Source organism: Macaca thibetana, chromosome 7 (assembly GCF_024542745.1).
Source record: "Macaca thibetana thibetana isolate TM-01 chromosome 7, ASM2454274v1, whole genome shotgun sequence".
NCBI classification, from domain to species: Eukaryota; Metazoa; Chordata; class Mammalia; order Primates; family Cercopithecidae; genus Macaca; species Macaca thibetana.
Genome location: NC_065584.1, coordinates 9,574,935 through 9,585,753, shown reverse-complemented (window position 1 = coordinate 9,585,753; position 10,819 = coordinate 9,574,935). Strand labels below are relative to the sequence as shown.

Sequence of the window (10,819 nt, the reverse complement as noted above, 5' to 3'; positions counted from 1 at the left end):
CAGATTCCGGTTTCTCCCAAAATACCATTCCTTTATTAATGAAGGAGGCAGTGTGGGAAGTATTGAGAGCACATTGAAACACAACCATTTACTTATCATCCTGCTTAAGCTGGAGCATTAGAGTGGGAATCCAGATGCTTCAGCTGCATGTTTGGCTCTGTCTTTCCTTGCTCTGTCAGCTTGGTCTACCTCCCTGGAATCTCGGTTCTTACTTATCTCAAAAATGAACTAAATAATACAGAATTATCATCTCAAATGTATGAACTTTGGTAACGTTCTTAAGTGATCATGCATTCATAATGTGTTCGTGACTGAGTCCAGAGAATATGCATTTTTTGGGGGGTGACATCACACGAAGATAATTAAAATGGATTCTTGGAGGAGGGGCTCTTACTGTTTCTATGTTTTAGAAACAGGTGTACAGATGATACATAACTGAATACACAGTATACCTGTGATATGGAAGGTTCATGGGGTGGTGACTAGGAAACGTGTCCAACACATCTCCTTCCAGGTATGCTAATGGCAAAGAAAAAGGCTGAGAATCATTTGTCTAGTGATTGCACTACCTGTTGCTATTTGATAACGTGTGTTCAAGGGCACGGGAAAGATGATGAAGCAGAGGAATCTCAGGAACTTTCTGGAGTTCGATGAATATAAATCCAATTCTTCACATGGTTGTAGATTTGTGCCACTCTGAGATCAGTCTCTTTATCTATGACAGAAGATAGAACTCTCCTTAGGTTGTTGATGGCATTTCATTAGATAAGGCAGAGAGAGATACAGATATACAGGCAAATACAAATTGGCACAGGGCCTGGCCTTCAATGATGTGTCTCCCCTTTTCTTCCTCATCTTTTTGCTCCTTACAAAATGTCATCATGGAACCATTTCTTCACTGCCCACCCCTTACTGTTGTGCCCCCTACCTGACACATACTTTTGCTTGTAAATTGAATCAACATATGGAAACATCTAGCTTTATTTCATTCCCTGATTAGTGGAGCGCCAAACATGTGTGTTTGATTACTCTGGAGCCCAGGGCGCACACAGCACTGGAATAGTTTGACCCCTTTGGCCAGGGAGAAAAATTAGGCCCAAGGGGTGGGCTGGCCAAGCTGCCTCTGTACTGCAACGTGGTCACAGGGTTCCTCGCACCTTCCATCAGGCGACAGTCCAAATGCAGAGGGAGCTGAGGGTTTAGCATGGAGGTCGTTCCACCGGGTCGGCTTGTGTTACAATCAGTTTGTCTTCAGAGATAGCGCCGGTGCTTCCAGAGACAGACTTTGTGCTTACCATCACATCTTCCCTCACTACGGAGTAATAGAAGAAAAGAATAGTGTTCTACGGCCTGTTGCTGTTAGGATAAAGATTCCATGTCATGCCGTAGTGTTCTTTTAATGAATACCCACGGGGAGGAAAAATAAATCTCCAGGCTCAATAGAGGGGACAGAAAGGCTTCTTAAGGACATTTTCCCCTTTTAATCTGGCGAGCATCATGCACTGGAATTCATCATGTTTCCTTCTGCGCTTGGGCTGCCAGGAAACTCAGAGCCAAATTTGTGTTATAGTCCTAACATCTGTACAAAGCCTTTCTGATTTTTTTATGTTTTTATGTTTGATTTGTTCTTTGTAACTTTATCTTCTCGGTTGCTCCTGGTTCATTCCCAGAATCCTAGTGGGCTGATGTGCTCTCTGGGTAACTAACACCAGTGAGTATTCCCAGAAGATGTTTATTGCTATTCTCCCCACTTCCCTCAGTTCTGAACCCACTAAGGATTCACAGTCCTGCCTTTTTTCACCAAACATTAATATCACACTTACATTGTGATCCAGAAGTCATGACCCACAAGGGACCACTTGGACCTTGTTTCTTATTTGATACCTAACTCCAGGAATTGCCTCTTTAAAGGCACTGGGTGAAAAATGATGGACCAGGCTCAAGGAAAGAAAACCTAGTCAAAGTTCAGGTAGAAAAATATGTTTTGACCACTTAATCTAGGTATTGTGGAAATCAAGATGCATGGACTGTCGTTCTGGAGCCCACAGTCTCACTGGGGTGACACACAGGGAACAGTTAGTGTAGCACAGTCTCCTAAGTGCTGTGGCAGAACAGGTGCAATGGAGCACTGGAAACAAGAGGGAGATCAATGTTGCAGATCCCAGGGAATCAGGCAATGCTTCCTGGAGGAAATGGCATTTGAGCTTAATTGTAAAAGGCAGGCAGTTGAAAACTCATGTCCACATAGAAAGCTGCACACAAACATTCATAGAAGATTGTATTGATAATTGCCAAAACTTAGAGGCAATCAAGATGTTCTTCAATAGGTAAAGGAATAAACAAACTGTGGTACATCTGTGCCATGGAATATTATTCAGCAATAATATTGATATGGAGGAAACTTACATGCATATTATTAAGTCAAAGGAGGTTAAAAATCTATATGCGTTCTGACTCTAATCATAAGATATTCTGGAAAAGGCTGAATTATCCAGAAAGTAAAAAAAAAATAGTAGTTCTTAGGGGTTTGTTGGCAAGGAGGAAGAGATAGAAAAAGAGAGAGAGAATGAAAGAGAGAGGGAAGACAGGTGTGCAGAGTACAAAGGTGGTTAGTAAGAAAGGACATTCCAGTTGGTGGCAATCATAGAAGCCAAGGCATAATACTGTGAAAATGCAGAACCTGATTCAATCAGGACAGGTCAGGCTGTGTTGCAGAAACTAAAATACAAGAGAGGAATAAGGAGGATGAGGCCAGTAGCAAGTGGACCAGAGCACAGAAACCTGAACTTTGTCCTTGTGACAATGGGGAATGTTTAAAATAACTTAAGCACAAGCATGCAATGGCCACATTTATTGGTCACTGCCACCAAGAAGCTGTGGACTTAAACCTGCAGCTTTGCCTACTTCCCCTACTCCTCTTCCAAGCCCAGTCAGTGGAGAGTAACATGATCAAGTACACTTTTTAATGTCTAGTCTGTGAATATAGTTCATCAATGGTGCCCAGGAATGATGGGGCAGCCTGGAGCCAGACCATATCACAGTCAATAAAGAAAGACCAAAAGTATAGCTCAGTGAAAACAGAAGCATTTACTGGACAAACTGTAGAAAACTGCACATTCTCTCGTTCTCTCTCTCTCTCTCTCCCCCTCCCCCCACCCCTACCTTCTTTCTCTCTCCTACCCTCTCACTCTTCTTCCTGCCCCCCCCCAAAAAACAATGTTTTAGGTTTGGTTTATTATTCCCATGCATTGACAAAACTGAGGCTGATTGCCATGAAGCAATTTTGCCTAATGTCAGAAGAAAGTGAGCCCACGTCATTGTGCCCCAAATCCAATGCTTTCTATTTGAACTGCTTTCAAACTTGCTAATCACCTCTATTCATCAAATCTGAACTCTTTCAGCCTCTGCCAAAGAGGTCATTTACTGGCACACTGAATCCCACTGTGGAGAGGGCTAGAACAGGTGTGCCCTGGCCATCAGGTCACTACAATTATTATATATAGACTTCTGACTTCTGCATCCATGATCTCACAGCAGCATCAATTATTGTTACCCATATGTGTTATTAATAGCTTCCTAAGGCTGATATAACAAAGTACCAAAGCAGGGTGGTTTAGCAAAATAGAAACCTGCTCTCTCATAGTATGAAGGCAGAACTCTGAAATCAAGGTGTCAGCAGGGTTACTTCCTTTGGGGACTGTGAGGGAGAATCCCAGCCATGCCGCTCTCCTGGCTTTGGGTGTCTGCCGGCAATCCTTGGTATCCTTGGCTTGCACCTGCCGCACTCCCGGTTCTGCCTCCATCCTCACGTGGCCTTCTTCTTTGGGATCTCTTCTATGTCTGCATATGTGGAATCTTGCTTTCTTTTCTCATACAAGGACACCAGTTGTTGGGCTTAGGGTCCTATTCTAAATCCAGATGACCACAATTACTTCTGCAAAGACCCTATTTCCAAATAAAGTCACATTAACAGGCGTGGAGATCAGGACTTGACCATATCTCTTCGGGGGACATAATTTAACGTGATACTGCATAGACGAGCAAGAGGAGTTTTCACGAGGTTCAGTGACTCGTCCCAGCACACAGCTAGGAAGTAAGGGAACATTAAGACAGAAGACCAGCTCCTTCTACCACAAATCCAGGCCCCTCCTGTCTCTAGGTATCAAGGTCATTATCTTTGAATGAAACCCTTGGTTTACAGACGTACATACAACATTCAGAGCCAAGGAGAATCAAGGATGAGTTCCTTGGAACTTGGAAAAAGAAACACCTTTCTTATTCTACAGTGTGTTTATTATATCTTGCTGTGTAACAAACCCCCAAAGACTTTTTGGATTAAAACAACAGACATGTTTTATCCCCCAGGTTTTGTGGGTCAGCAATTCCAGGTTGCTTAGCTTGGACATCTGCAGCCAGGTTACCCCCAGGCTACCATCAAGGTATCAGCTAAACCTGCAACCATCCCAAGGCTTGACCAGGAAAGGGTCGGCTTCCGGGCCCACTCAAGGGGCTGCTGGAGGGCTTGGTTCTTCCTGGGCTGTTGGTCTGAGGGTCTCAGTTCCTTGCTTGTTATTGGGTAGAGACTGTCCTCAGTTTCTGGTCACCCGAGGCCTCCACAGAGCAGCTTGCTCACTCAGCCAGAGAAGGGATGGAAGAACAAAAGCATGTCACCATCTACTGTCACCTAATCTGGGAGCTGACATCTCAGTCATTAAGCCACCAAGCCTGTCCCACACTCAAGAGGAAGATATTACACAAGGGTGTAAATACCAAGAAGCAGGGATCACTGGACATCACCTTAGAGACTGGCCACCAAACAGAGCCACAAAAGTAGAACCTCCTTGTCTATGGATGGAGTGATGGGAAGATGTGAGGAACAGAGCCATGGCAATCATTTCGCTGCAGTGTAAGTAGAGCTGGGGATTTTGAAGAAGGCATGGCATGGAGACTGAGGACAGGGTCAACACCAAGGAATACAGAAAGAACAGTCTTAGAAGAACCAGGTCCTTGAAGATATGATTAAGTCTCTTGTTCAGCCTCCCCTGCAGCCAGAAACCTGTGAAATGTTCAGATAAAACATGAGATAATAAATGCCACGGACAGAAAGTCCTAACAGATGCATGACCCCACATATAAATATGGCCAAGGTAGTGAAAATAACCTCCTGAAGTTGTTTGCCTCTGGACACAAGCCGTGTTTATCATTCATCATCATTTGCTCACACGTGATTCATATCCTTACTGTGAGCTGGCCTGGGGTGACCATCCACAAGCTCAGGGCTGGGTTTCTAGCTGCATCCATATTCCCTTTATATGGAAGAACACCTCATATTTTATTAAGAGCCCTGAAGTCAAGAATCTGATGAGGTTAAGGTCTGTCTACACCTGAGCACACAGCCAAAACCCCCAAATCCCAGGGACTATTCATTTCACTGTGTTCGCAGGTGGGTTTTTAACAAAATTAGTAATGAGATCTTGCCTCCAAATCCCTTCTCCCTGGTGAATTCACTGGGGGAAAATCAGCTGGTCTGGGGGGAGGCTGCGTGGCCTGTTTTTTTCAACTGATGTTGAAATTCTACCATCTCCCAGCTCTGCCCTTCCACCCGCACCCACCCACACAGAGACAACTAACCATTAACCTGTCTTTTCCCATTTCACTGAAGAATTTGCGAGCACAGGCTCAGCACCCACCCTCTCTCTCTGACTTCCTCAGACTCCAAACAGCACTTATAGAAAGTCAAAGTGTAATTGTGGAGATGTATTTGTGCTCTGGCCTTTTCAACATTTTGAGAATCACACACTGTGGGCTCCCCCCAGCCCTGCCCTTCTCCCTATCCCATAAACAATGTCTGATCTATAGCCTTTGAGGTAGGTTTCTGATGGGAATTGCAGGTGATGGAGCCACCTTCTGCTTCAGGGACCTCCCCCATTCCCGGGTGGACACCGCCTCCCCCACAACCTGCTCTGCGTCATGCATAGAGGGAAGCAATAACTATTCCCTGGAGATGCTGTATCTGATTCATAAGGAAGAAAAGGGATTTGGGGGGAAGATAACAGGAAGGATTTTGTTTTGTTTTGTTTTGTTTCTCTTTTCACATTTTATTTCTAGAAGTTTAACGACTAGTTATCAATGTTCCGTTTTATTTTATCTACTTTCAAAATTTAACGAATACTTCTGGCTATAATTACCTAATTTTTATACTTAAAATGACTGGACACCTGTAGTTTGGAGCACATTGTATTCCAGCGTGATGGCTTATGGTATCAAGTGCTGCGTATATATGGATTAATCAATAAGCAAATTCAATTCTTATGAGGTGCAGTTCATTCTTTAAATTGAAGAAGCATTGATAACAAGAGGGAGAGGGTTTAGTGCTACTCTCTTAGGATGAGAATCTACCATGAATATGTTCACTTCTCCTGTTGTTCCTTTATTATCCAGGGAAGTGGCTTAATCTTTTCTAAGTGTGGCCATTGTAAGCAGGCTTGCCTATCCTTTTTTAGATGGATTTCTTTATTGGTGACACAGTGTATGAGTAACCTGAAGAGGAGGGTCCCAGTGCCACCTCAAACCATTCAATTCTATAAAATGCCCAGGAGGTAAACATTGGAGGACTCCACTTCTAATAGGTGTGGAAAATACAATTCTACCCTCTCTAGATGTGGGTCCTGATAAGGCCAGAAAGCTCAGCTTTTAAAGTCATTGGTACTCTTTGGTATAATGACAACCACCATTGGACTAAGTACCAATTTTAGGGCATGTGTCTGAGGCACTATGCCAGGTACATCACATACAAATTCCAGTCTCACAGCAGAGTGTGAACTGGTATCTCCATTCTACAGATAAGGAGGTTCAAGGTGTGATAGACCGTATCACATGTGAAAGTCATGTAGTTAAATCAGGAATATCTCATATCTAAGCGTTTTTTTTCTCCCACTCTATTACATTAATTTATTGTTTTTTCTCCTTTTATTTCTTTCCTTCTGGAGTACTCACACTAACCCTTCTCACATTCTGTTAGAAGCAAGGCTCATTAGAATAAGAAAGGCAATTGCCTGAACCTCACCATCTTTTGCTGGAGCTTACGGAGAGGCAGTCATGGACCTCTTGAGACCAGGAGGCCCAGGTACAGGTGATAAGAGCTCAGCTGAGACCAGAAAGGGCAGAAGGTGAGGACTAATGGACTCCCACCACCCGCCCACTGGAACCCTGGGGGCCTGGAGGCTAGGAATTGTGAGCCAGACTAAAAGAGCATTTTCGATTATCCCAGGAGAGAGGTGTTTAGACAGGACAATTAGGTCATTTAAAGTGACCATATTTTGTGTTAGAACCAAGGGAATTCCTAGTTCAGCCTGCCCTGGCTTTCTTAACATCACTGGGTAAAGACACTGATGAGGGAAGAGAGGAGTCTCTCCACAGCCTGGGGGCTCCCAAGGTGTCATCTGAGACCTCTGTGGAGGGTCTACAATCAGGGGAGGCTTGTGGGACAAGGTGCACAGAGCAGGTAAGGATTCATGGAATGCAAAACTGATGAGAGTTTTCATAATGTTAAATAGGGAAAGAAGAGGAGGGTCACAAGGTAAGAAATTGTAAGCCACAGGGTGTGTAAAGGCTGCTTTGATGAGGGAAGTTTGGACCACTCTGGGTGACCCACCTGAGTGAGAAGGAGAGCTGTTGGGGTGGGGCTGGTGGAGAAAGCATCACCTTGCTAAGGCCATAAAGATGGCCAGGAGTTAGCAGGGAAGAGGCGCGGGGAAGGCTTTCTTGGAAAAGGGGCCGTAAGTATTGGTATAGTGACAGCTTTACATTTAAATTTAAAGAATGTCTTGATGGATTTTCAAGGTGAGCTTTTTAGGTCTTTCCACCTTCCAGTGTCTCCTGTTCCCCATTTTCCCTACAGATCAAATGACCAAATTCAAGCTGCTGTGGCATTTGACTTTCAAAGCCCAATAAATTTCATTCTTTGTTAATCTGTTTATTCGCCTCTTAGAAATACTCTTTCCACTCCCACCCCAGTTTCACCTGGAGGTCTCACGCAGGAGTGCCTTCTCTCTGCTATGCTCTCTGACTGCTGTGACCCCTGTGCACCCGGATGGGGCCACAGTCACTCCAGAAAGTCTCCTGTGCTGGTCCCACATCTTTCTCTTCCTCTTTCAGCCTTCTCTGGATGCTAACAAAGCTGTTGATAGCTGTTGATGGTTTGGCTATGTCCCCACCCAAATCTCATCTTGAACTATAGTTCCCATAACTCCCACATATTGTGTCATGGGAGGGACCTGGTCGGTGGTAATTGAATCGTGCGGGCAGTTACCCCCATGCTGTTCTCATGATAGTGATTCTCACAAGATCTGATGGTTTTTAAGGGGCTTTCCCCCCACTTCACTCATACTTCTCCTTGCTGCCACTACGCGAAGACGGATGTGTTTGCTTCTCCTATTACCAAGATTGTAAGTTTCCTGAGGCTTCCCTAGCCCTGCAGAACTGTGAGTCCATTAGACCTCTTTTCTTTATAAATCACCCAGTTTCAGGTATGTCCTTATAGTAGCGTGAGAATGGACTAATACAGCTGTGTTCTGAGTCTGATTTTATCTGTTTTATGGGAGTGTGATGGCCCCAGCTCCGCTGTGTACTCTTGGAGCACAATGCTCTTGCTGTAGAATTCCTCAAATTCCCCAACAGACCCTAGACACCATGGATCTTTCCATAACACTCTACAATTAAGGGCTGGTTCCCAATGACTGACTCTTGAAAAATGCTAGAGTTTCTTCCATTAACAAAATGAAACAAACAATACCACTTAAACTTGACCATAATGTGTTTGAAATCTCATCTTCTCTTAACCAAATGTCCTCTCCTTTTTTAGTTGAACAACTTAAATTACTTAGAAATTTATTATACAAGTTAGAAGCCTCAGGTATTAGACCTTCCTTTTTTTGATTACTGGTGGCAGTCTGATTTGTTTATATAGTGCTTCAGAATTGACAGAAATCTTCTGGCGCCATTATCACTTTTTCCTACTCAAAGGACTGAGAAAGAGTATTTTCTATCCATTTGACAGCTGAAGAAGCTAAGCCATGAGCGAATGAGGAAGAGTGAGCCCAATAAGCTGCAGGAGAAGAAAGGGATCCAAGTCTACTTGACAGAAAATTTTCTGCTCATTTTAAGGCACTGGTCCTTTTCTTCTTTCTGTTTTTGAGACAGAGTCTGACTCTTTCACCAAAGCTGGAGTGCAGTGGTGCAATCTTGGCTCACTGCAACCTCCGCCTCCCGGGTTCAAGCGATTGTCCTGCCTTAGCATCCCGAGTAGCTGGGATTACAGGCATGTGCCACCATGCCTGGCTAATTTTTGTATTTTTAGTAGAGAAGGAGTTTTGCCATGTTGGGCTGGTCTCAAACCCTGACCTCAGGTGATCTGCCCGCCTCGGCCTCCTAAACTGCTAAGATTACAGGCATGAGCCACTGCACCCAGAATGGCCTTTGTCTTATAAATTCTAAAAAGCAAATACTACTGCATTTACCTAAGACCATTGACAGGGAGTCTGAAAACTCATAAACATTCATTGGAGTGCAGTGAGAGGTGGGAAAGTGTGTTGTTTTGGTGGAGTGAGGCTCAGATGCATTTCTCATTCTTTCTATTCGTGTAATCCCAGCACTGTGGGAGGCCGAGGTGGACAGATCACCTGAGGTCAGGAGTTCGAGACCAGCCTGACCAACACAGGCAAACTCCATCTCTACTAAAAATACAAAAATTAGCTGGATGTGGTGGTGCGTTCCTATAGTCCTGGCTACTCAGGAGGCTGAGGTAGGAGAATCGCTTGAACTTGGGAGACGGAGGTTGCAGTGAGCCGAAATTGCACCTCTGCACTCCAGCCTGTGCAACATAGTGAGACTCATCTGAAAAAAGAAGAAGAAGAAGAAGAAGAAGGAGGAGGAGGAGGAGAAGAAGAAGAAGAGGAGGAGGAGGAGGAGGAGGAAGGAAGGAAAAGAAAAATTGTGTTGGAAAATATTGTGTTTCCTTCAAATTCAGATTAAGGGTGTTGCAAAAAGCAGTTTAGGAAGGAAAAGGGATGGAGCAGAGCCTTCAGTAATATTTTAAATCAAAGGGATTGGCTATAAAATGTGGAGACCAAAATAACTACTGAGAACACAATGCTTTCACATAAAATAAAAACTTGGGGAGAAGACTCCAGATAAGAAAGACTAACAGTTGACACTTACATTTCAGTGTTATTTACCAGCAGGAAAGGACGATTTTGAGTGATTGAGTGGAATGTGCTGAGCTGGAGGTGAGTTTAATATGGCTGCAAAGCTCGGTACTGTCCTGGTCATTGTGCCTTCCGGGAGAGGGAGAACGACTGTGAGTTCCTGAGCCCAAAGGTGATCTTTTCTTGCTTTGTAGTTCTGAGGAGACTGCACCTGGACGAAGTTGTAGAAATTTGGGCTGTGTGGTATGAGATGCATGCATGCAGACTAAAAGGCATTCAGCCAAGGGATCTAAAAATAATTAAAAGAAGAGTGAGATTACCTCTCATGGATGGACACGAAGACCAACTGTATGTATTTACCCTAAATGACAACAGAAGGAAACCAGAAAGATAATTGAAGGATTGTGAAGATCAAAGGGCTAGAGGATTTGCTCTCTCAGGCACAAGGGTCTAGAATTGCAAAAAAAAAAAAAAAAAAAAAAAAAAAAAAAAAAAAAAAAACAGAAAAAAATGCATGATGCTAACATGTAGTTTGCCTGGCAGAAAACCTTAAACAAAAACATAGGGGAATTCCCTTGGAAGAACTCAGATTTGGGGGAGGGGTGATTCAAAAT

At 43.8% G+C, this 10,819-nt stretch overlaps 1 long non-coding RNA gene across 1 annotated transcript; it reads right to left on the bottom strand.

The window, feature by feature from the left end:
* Positions 1 to 966: 966 nt before the first annotated feature.
* LOC126958759 (uncharacterized) lies at positions 967 to 10,337 on the bottom strand. Its single transcript, XR_007727286.1, has 2 exons — positions 10,219 to 10,337; positions 967 to 1,312 (listed from the first exon to the last, which is right to left on the bottom strand). It is a non-coding gene; the product is annotated as an uncharacterized LOC126958759 (long non-coding RNA).
* Between the last annotated feature and the right edge of the window lie 482 nt (positions 10,338 to 10,819).